Source organism: Castanea sativa, chromosome 11 (assembly GCF_040712315.1).
Source record: "Castanea sativa cultivar Marrone di Chiusa Pesio chromosome 11, ASM4071231v1".
NCBI classification, from domain to species: Eukaryota; Viridiplantae; Streptophyta; class Magnoliopsida; order Fagales; family Fagaceae; genus Castanea; species Castanea sativa.
The window spans coordinates 24106088-24116087 of record NC_134023.1 but is presented as its reverse complement, the minus strand read 5'-3'; the positions used below and the strand labels follow the sequence as shown (position 1 = coordinate 24116087).

The 10000-nt window shown below is 38.4% G+C and overlaps 1 protein-coding gene and 1 pseudogene across 1 annotated transcript in view; both read right to left on the bottom strand.

The window, feature by feature from the left end:
• The window catches only part of LOC142615745 (anaphase-promoting complex subunit 10), a 29315-nt gene extending 20569 nt beyond the window's left edge, over positions 1 to 8746 (bottom strand). The window contains exon 1 of the mRNA XM_075788563.1: positions 8722 to 8746. The gene's annotated coding sequence lies outside the window, so the exon portion shown is untranslated. The remainder of the gene's footprint in view (positions 1 to 8721) is intronic.
• On the bottom strand, positions 4953 to 7118 carry LOC142615747 (anaphase-promoting complex subunit 10-like; annotated as a pseudogene).
• Positions 8747 to 10000: the final 1254 nt, after the last annotated feature.

The following is a 10000-nucleotide window of genomic DNA, read 5'->3' as shown; positions in this document are numbered from 1 at the left end:
CGTGCCCATGGGTGCTGCCTTAGACTTGGCTGCGTGGCTTATGCATGCCTTGGCCTTGGCAGCACGCCTATGGCCTTGGCAGCACCTTCGCTGCGTGCCTTGTGCATGCCTTGGCCTTGGCTGCCTGCCCACGGGGGGGTTGCCTTGGCCTTGGCTGCATGCCTTGGCCTTTGCTGCTGCATGCCCTGGTCCTGGCTGCAGGCACTTGGGGGCTGTCTTGGGCCTGGCTGCATGCCTTGGCCTTGGCAGCACGCCCATGGGGGCTGCATGCCTTGGCCTTGGCAGCGCGCCCATAGGGGCTGCCTTGGCCTTGGCTGCTGCATGCACATGGGAGCTGCCTAGGCCTTGGCTGCTGCTGCTTGCCCACAAATTTGGAGTGATTTCCAAAAAAATTGAGGGTTTTCTGGAAAAAGAGGTTATTTGCCCCCCAAGGAGGCAGGCATTGGGCATGGCAGGGTGCCCAGGGGCGTGCCCGCGTGCACGCCACGCCGCGTCGCCCCGCATCGTCCCGCACTCCGGCAAAATTGGCCCGTGCCTTTTTCCATTTTATTGTCCCTAAATTCATTCCATGATTTTAGAGGAGCTTTCCAGCAAGCGGCTCGGCGTTCCGAGCGTTCCTTGATTTTTTATGATTTTTCCTATTTTTCGGCTTCTGAAAATCATAAAAAATAAAATATGTTGATTCTGGCCTCCAAATTTTGACAGCTTGAAGATTGGATTTTTCTTAGCATGTGTTCAAAAAATCAGGGCAAGACTCTAAGAATTGCTCCCAAAAACACCCATTATTCCTCCTCAGCAAGTCAATGTTTCCTCCTGCCAGGCTGGATTTTTTCCTAAGCGCTCTTTAGGGGGGAAATAGTAGGAGGGTTCTGAAGAGGCTACCTGGGCTTGGCAGCAGCAGCCCCCCAAGTGCTGCCATGGCCTTTGAGGGCATGCCACGGCCTTGGCATCCCACCCGCGAGACATGCCCGCGCCTTGCCCGCGTGCCCACGCCGTGCTGTCACAGCCCCTCAGGCAGCGTGCACGCTAGGGCGCCCCTAGGGGCCTTGCTGCCTGCCCTAGGGGCCCGCCAGCGTGCCCACGCAAGCATGCCATGGCCTTGGCTGCGTGCCTTGGCCTTCGCCGCTTGCCCATGGGGGCTGCCTCGGCCTTGGCTGCTGCATGCCCAGGCCTTGGCTGCTACATGCCCATGGGGGCTGCCTTGGCCTTGGCTGCTACATGCCCATGGGGGGCTGCCTTGGCCTTGGCTGCTGCATGCCTTGGCCTTGGCTGCCTGCCCATGGGGGCTGCCCTGGCCTTGGCCTTCGCTACTGCCTGCCCACATATTTGGAGTGATTTCCTAAAAATGAGGGTTTTTTGAAATGTGAGGTTATTTTCCCCAAGGAGGCAGGCAGTGGGCATCCCAGAGGCACGCCCGCGTGCACGCCGCGCCGCATCGTTACGCACTCCGGCAAAATTGGCCCTTGCGTTTTTCCATTTTATTGTCCCTAAATTCATTCCTTAATTTTAGAGGAGCTTTCCAGCAAGCGGCTCGGCGTTCCGAGCGTTCCTTGATTTTTTATGATTTTTCCTATTTTTCGGCTTTCGAAAATCATGATAAATAAAATATGTCAAATCTGGATTCCAAATTTTGACAGTTTGAAGCTTCTATTTTTCTTAGCATGGGTGGAAAAAATCAGGGCAAGATTCCAAGAATTGCTCCAAAAAAGACCCATTATTCCTCCTCAACAAATCAATGTTTCTTGGTGCCAGGCTAGATTTTTCCATAAGCGCTCTTTAGGGGGGGAAGAGTAGGAGGGGTTCGAAGATGTTACCTTGGCTTTGGAGCCGCACCCCCCCCAAGTGCTGCCATGGCCTTTGAGGGGTCCCAAGGGCATGCCACGGCCTTGGCATCCCACCCACGGGGCATGCCCGCGCGCCCACGCCGTGCTGCCACTGCCCCCCATGCACGCACGCATGCATGCTATGGCCTTGCTGCCTGCCCCCAGGGGCATGCCAGCGTGCCCACGCAAGCATGCCAAGGCCTTGGCTGCGTGCCCATGGGGGGCTTCCTTGGCCTTGGCTGCTGCACGCCTTGGCCTTGGCTGCCTGCCCATGCGGGCTGCCAGCGTGCCCACGCAAGCATGCCAAGGCCTTGGCTGCTGCATGCCCTGGCCTTGGCTGCTGCGTGTCTATGCCTTGGCAGCGTGCCCATGGGGGGCTGCCAGCGTGCCCACCCAAGCATACCACGGCCTTGGCTGCTGCGTGCCTTGGCCTTGGATGCTGCGTGCCCATGCCTTGGCTGCGTGCCCATGGGGGGCTGCCTTGGCCTGGGCTGCTGCACGCCCTGGCCTTGTTCTTAATTGGCATAATACTTAATTTGTTTGTTACAAAAAATTAATTCTCTGAAATAAGTAGCGGAAAGATATCAAGGTTGTAGTCATTTTGATTCAAAAAAAAAAAAAAAAGGTTGTAGTTATTTTCCTTCCATTGTTAAGATGATATTGTATTCGTGATAGAATGTTGTATATCGATAAAACTATGCAAGAATTTTGTGTTTGTAAGGGGTTTTTAATTTTTATTTGGACTAATAAAGGTGTTTTGGCTTTAGACCTCCTTGAGAACTTGATTATTTCATTGGGTATATTTAGTCTCCTAGTCTCACACATACCAAATAATTAATAGTTACGAGAAAGGTGGCCTAAGATGAAAGTTATAGGTTTTGAACTTAAGATCTCATGGATGATGATCTCATGATATCTTAGGATCCATTAAGTCAACCATTTGAGGTATGTGAGTCAATTATATATTGTGCATGTCAAATCATATATTGTATGCCTATGTTGAGGCTCTCCCATTTGTCATGTTTGGAGTTTTCTTTAATAGCTTCATATGTGACCTTTACCTTAATTTACTTAGAATCATGTGAATTGAAAATGCAATATTCCAAACAAGCAAATGTAACATTTTGAATTTCAACCACATTTATTTATTTTACTTATGTATATATTTGTGGGAGGGCTGAGGACTGAGTAACCCAATCCGAAAAATAAATTTGCCCAACCCAAGCAAAGAAAGGCAGGTAGACTCCAAGGACTATGCCCACCCGAGGAGAATTAAAGAGCCAAATGGCAACTAGCACCCCCGAAAAACCCAAGGATAAGGGAATGGATGGCAAATGAAAGGTACAAGATGTGCAAGGGTAAAGGAAGGAAGTTTCCTGAAGAAGTCACCTCCCATCTCCGCATTCAATACTCTACTCCAACCTAATTAGCTGCATTAATGGGGAAATGATTTCTGAACAGTGACTTCACAGCTCACAGCTCTTTCTATCATCTTCAAAAGAATATTTATGGGACAAACATCCAAAAATTTCCCCTGAAGTGTACAGATGGAGGGTTGAAATACAAGGAAATGGGCTTTAGAAGGAAAGGAACTCCCCCAAAAAATGGGGATGAACGATTTCCAAAAAAAAGAAAACAAGTGTGAGAATAGAAGAGTTTACACTGAATTACTTATCAATATGAGATCTATCCTCAGACTCGCCTGAGGAAGAGTTTACACTGAATTGTTGTTCTATTCACTCCTATTTGTTACTTTGGTTCCATTAGTCTTAGACTTGTGATTATCTCAGCATTGCACCTGACTTAGAAGCTCACTCTCTTAAAAATTCATTGTTTGAACTTAGTTTGAAGATCTAGGCATCACTATTCTAAGTGGGCATGAGTTTTTCTTTATGAGTCATTACAATATATATTTATTTAAAATTTTGAATCAGTCTTAATTGTTCATACCTTATATATATATATATATATATATATATATATATATATATATATATATATTTGAAATGGACAATGGGGAAGTCGATTTTTTTTTATATATATACAAGATAAAAATTCTACTCTAGCCTAATCTGAGTGTATATGTGTGTAAAACCCCTTCCTTCAGACTTGAACTTCGACTCTTACCCCCCACACCCTACAAGCACTTATACTTATGGAGTGACTATCTCATCAAGAGTACGCGGTGATAGATGTCGATTTCTTTAATTGTTCTGAATTCTCCTTGTTTTTTAATGCATTTTCCCATTTAAATTTGCATAAGAGACAAAACAGTCAAAAAGTTTTCAATTTTTTTTAAACGTTTTCAAAAAAGTATTATTTTGCTAAACCCCCTATTATTATGTTTTACTTTTATTAGATCCAATTGGTTCTCCCAACTTTCTTAAAAAAAAAAAAAATTGGTTCTCCCAACTTTGTTAAGGTCAATTATAGAGAACAAATAGAACTTATATAAATTTGTGTTAATAAGTAATTATCCCAAAATTTTACCGCTTATTGTACGATTTTTATGAAGAAGAATATAACATTAAATAAAGAATTTGAGTTCACGAGTATTTTTTTTTTAATATCACTTTTGAAATAGACCCTTTTTTTTTCTCCTTTTGTTAAAATTTTAGTCTATGTAATATTCAAATATCACTTTTGAAATATAATATTTTTTCTTTTGTTAAAATTTTCGTTTATATTCAAATACGAGGTAAAGTGAAACCGCCGTAGTTTATTATGTAATATATATATATATATATATCAGAATTAGAAAAGGTAGGATATAGTGTGTAGAAAAGAAAAATATATATATTTTTTAGTTTTATCATTAGCTATGGGTCCGAACCTAAGAAAACGGATCCAATGATTACAACCGACCTTAACCTCTCTCGTGTTAGTCATCTTTTAATTTTTTAGTTTTTAATGCTTGTATGCATTGAAAATTTGAGAGAGTAGAAAGAGAAAAGGGATAGTAATGATCTTTAGCCTATAACTCCTCTGACTTCTCTTTTCAATCCATGAAACAGACTACCAATGGAATGATCACCAACTTTGTCAAATACCTTGAGGTGGAAGTACAAACATAGTAGAAGAATCACTATTGACCAAAGAGTTTTGCACTTTGGTGTAAAACTTGAATTGGAAGTAACATGAAAATTCCACTGAATTTTCCCAAGATGTGAAGAATGTTATGAGTTAAGAAATAAGACGAGATGTGAGGAAATATGGCCCCCAATTCATGCTAAAAACAATCAATTGAAAACCCACCCAACCTTGGTATTGAGAAAATCAAATGTAACTATACATGACTAGAGATATATCCTCATGGTTATTAATATGATCTGGCTATCAACTGCATGCTTCTCTCATCTCACAAAAGAGTAGGTAATGAACTCCCTTGAAGTAAAGTGAAATGGTTGATGCGGTATAGGGTTCCTGCAATGACAAATGGTAATTTATTAACGATAAGTAATACATAATGATTAGTTAATTTATTTGCAAGTAGTGATTGATGAAGAAAAAAGATATAAGGACACGCACGGTCGAGGGCCGTAAACTTTGATCTGCCGCACATGAGTATCCCTGCCATTCAGGTGGTTTGACAACACAGCAATTTGCAACATAAAAGTGTTGACAAAAGTTTCCCTGCCAAAAAAAAATGGTGTAAAGAAGTTCACAATTCAATACAAAAATTAATGCAGACAAAAACTAACCACACAAGGATCAACACATCCCAATCAATTTCCTTGATCTCAAGGACAGAGAAATATAAGGAATCACATGGTTAAGTCACATTGTAATCAACTTTCACTCAGCAATGAAACGACAAATTAAGCACAAATGCATAGCATAATATACCAATGTCATTCCAAAATATAAAAGAGGAATTGTCTCACAAATTCTGTTTTGCTTTGGCACTGTACCATGCACGTCCGGTCCCGTAACATTTACAAATTACAGGTGCTTGGATAGTAGAGAGGTAATCTTCTTTTAGAGACTATATTAATCATAGACGATAGCTGTTCTTGATAAGTTACGTGAACAATAAGTGATGTTTCACGTATTCTTTATCCGTCAACGCATTGTAAAAAGATAGCTCATGGGCCTTGAAAACATCCACAAGATGTTTTGAAATGAATCTCTCATACTTTCCTATATGTAAGTTCTTTCACGTATTCTTTATCCGTCAACAGATTGTAAAAAGATAGCGAATGGGCCTTGAAAACATCCACAAGATGTTTTGAAATGAATCTCTCATACTTTCCTACATGTAAGTTCTTCTACTAATAATTTTGTGCATAGTTGCAATGATATAAGAAAAAAAGCACTCAAAATAAGATCCATTATTCACCGTAATTCAAAACTCTCAAAACAAGAAAAGAAATTGAAGATCAATTTGCGAGTAGTTGAAAGAAAAATAGCAAAAATAGTACACGTAAAAGTAGCCTCAACTCGCTTACCTAGGATCATTTCCGTACAAGGACGTATATACCCAACCACTTGGCTTGAGAAGTTCCACAGCTTTTATCTCCTAAACATATTTGCAGGGAGAAGAACCAGATTAACCAAATTGACTCTTGGTGAGCAAATTAAACACAAAACAAAAGAGAAAAAAAATGTAGATTACTGCTTGTGTTAAACATGTTCCGATTAAATACTAGTAAAATTGATGCTTGAAGGGTATTCTTAAAAACCAAAATCAAAGAAATTACCTTCGTATTGTGGAAGCCATCGCCGGCACGAATGGAGATCTTACCGGGTGTGTAGCTCTCATCAAGCTTGAAATCCACATAAAGAACAATTAACTTCATAAACAAACAACCCCATTAATTGCTATTGACCCGCATACACAAACAAAGGAACTAAACAAAAAAATTTAAGATTTAAAAAAGGATTATTAAAAAAAAAAAAGAATCTGCATATGACATACTTGAAGCTTAACTTTCTTCTGAAATTGAATATTAACCAAATGAGGTTGTGCACCATCTGATCCGAGACAAAACGGAAAAAATGTAATCGGGGTTTGAAAGACAGAGAGAGAGGTTCGGGTACAGAGAGTTTGTAATTAATTACTGCCAATAGGTCTCAAGGTTCTCGTCACGGAGGGCAGAGACGCCATTGCCGGCTTGCAAGAGCTTACACTCCAGTGCAGCCTTTTTCCCCATTTCTCTAAGGTCATCTTCCACTATCAGCACTCGATTCCCACCCGCAACTTTCCCTTCTTCTTCTCCCTCCGACAATTCCGTCGCCATAAGCCTAACTTTTTACTTTGTTGCTATTAGTCTTTTCAAAATCTCTGAAGGAACCTGCAATCTATTGAGAGATCAAACATAAACCCTAAAAAATGGACTCGACCCTTGTAACAAAGAAGCTATTTGAATAAAAACCAAAATATTCAAACTTAAGAATCTAAAATTATCTATACATGTAATAAGTTTGTAAAATAAAATTGAAATAGACTACCGGGATTAATTTGGTATACTGCCGAGTGCCGGCTCCACTTGAAAAGGAAAGGGCTTGCGTGGGTGTATATATTGAATTTCATGTTTCATTCAAAATCGTGTAAGAAATCACAGTTTTGTAATGTTATTTTCATCCCATGAGAACTACTAACTTAACTCCATTTCTTAATTTGCAGTTTTAAATTTCAAAACAGAATATTTATCTAAAACAGTGTATCTAGTGCTGACTAGTTCTAGCATGGTTGTTCCTTAAAACAGTCTTTTTCATGAGGAGATGGGGGAGGGGGGGGATATGCCAATCAAATTATCCATGTCAGATGTTCTCTTGTCTTTTCTTTATTGAAAATTCAGTAAGTTCTACATATAACTACTAGAGATGATAGTAGCCCAATGTCATTCTTATCATTACTATATTCATTTATGCTAAAAAAAGTAGCACCAATACTTATACCAGTAGAACTGAAGATAACCATCAACACATTCCAAACCAACAAGGAGATTAACACATGATTATTATAGTTAGACATTAATTCCCTTATCAGAAATATTTTCTTTTACTTTTTATTTCCTTCAAAATTTCACATCTCCAAAGTCATTTCAATAAATGAACAAAGTCACACACAAACTAACTAACTACTTGATGAAAGACATATTATGTGGGTTAAAAACTTCTGAAACACACTTTGCCAACTACTTTTTCGTGAACCAGTAATCTAGTTTCTATTCTACAACAGTAAAAATTCTAAACAAACATAACAGCAACAAAAAAAACAAAAAACCAAAAAATTTGAATGATTCCAGGCCCCAGGGTCATAAATTACAAGTAGCAAAATGAAAACAAATGAACCAATCGAAATTGGCATTCACATACCAACATCTTATCTGCACAAAGTAGATTATGTATCAACAACCCAACAACAACAACAATTAGACTCAGCCATTTACATAGTGGATGACCCAACTTATATCTATACTAGATCAGTTCATAATAAAAGGGTTAAATTTTACACTAGCTGTCAACTTATCGCAAGACTCGTAAGTTTCTGGGACTGGTTTTGAACAAAACATATGACACTAAACACAGACACAATCATTAAACTAATTGTGCAAAGGAAGCATATGGGCGTTTTAATAAAGATTCAAAATACACAAATTACCCAAACACAAGAATTAAACTTAGCTTTTTCAGTCCAAAAAAAAAAAAAAAAAATCTCAATTACTCAAAACTTAGGTTTCGGAACTTACAGGAATTCCACAATCCTAACCAAATGAACCCACAAATCACTATAATCTCTCATGCATTGAACTCCCCAAAGCACCAATTACAAGATAGGTAACCCCCAAACAAGCCATCAATGAAAATAGAAAAGCCCCAATATTAAATTAGGGCTTTTGGGGTTTTAGTAAAAAACCCAGATGCAATCAGAAAAAGTTTTTTTTTTTTTTACCTTCAACGTCTCTGATTCTTTTCCCAAATACTTAAAACAAAGAGAGGAGAGGTGGTGAAGTTTGAGGAACAGAAATGTGGCAGAGAAAAGGAGAGATGAATCAGTAAAGCGAAGGGAGAAGGAGGGAAAAGAAGAGCTCTGTCACTTTCAAAAATATAAGTAAATATTTGAAGGAAGGATGATTAAATAGTGCAATTTTTTTTTTTTTTTTAAGAGATAGTTTCAAATTTTCAGAGAAAAATTCAACATCTTCACAATAAATTCTATGTGGTATGTTGTTATAGGTTGTTATTAGTGAGATAGAAAAGTAATTTCAGTAATAGGTTCAAATTAGAACTAATAATAATTAACCACCTATAATTTGTTGTGAAAATATTACGATTATTCGCGAGTAAGTTATTTTTATACACATGTTTCTCGTTTATTGGATTTTAATATGAATGACATGGTATCATTTGATATAAAATACTTTTTCCCGCATTAGACAATTATTTTTTATCATCATACCAAGATATCTTTTGGTATAAGCAGCAAACTTTACCAATTAAGCTATCTAAAAGTCATAAATAATGCAAAAACTTAAATACATCTCTATTCATTAAGTTCTCCAATTAAATTAATAATAAACATCAATTTATCCTCATCTTACATCACACAAATGGTGTCAAACTCTAATTAACGGCAAACACATTTTTACTCCAAAAATAGTCAAGAGAAACATGCCTTCAAAAACAAACATTTTATCCCTCTTTTTCCCACAAAACAAACAGAGTTCAAACAAAATTTTTATTGTGCAAGGAGACGACAGGGCATGGCAGCTGTCATGGGCATCGCTAGGAATTTTTACATGGGGGGCCGATTCGAAGTATTAATATAAAAAACATAAATCATAAGTTTATTGAATATGAAAATTCAATTTTAATATATCTTAAATATTAATGAACATACAAAAACTGTCTAGTTCACTATAGACATATACAAAAATATCCACAAAAAAAAAAAAAAAACATTTCACATCAAAATCATGTTTGACAACGATTTTTCATGGAATAAAATTCATCCATAATCATTTCCATGGTGAAATTCTCAGCAATTTCCTTTTCTATATAAATTATCATATTATCTGCCAAAAGTTCATTCTCCATTCTATTGTGAAGTCTTGTTTTTAATAGTTTCATAGTTGAAAAAACTCGTACTGTAGTTGCTATAGAAACTGGAAGAGTCAACACAAGACGAATCAATCTATCAATTAAATGATAGAATTTAGACTGCCCTGAAA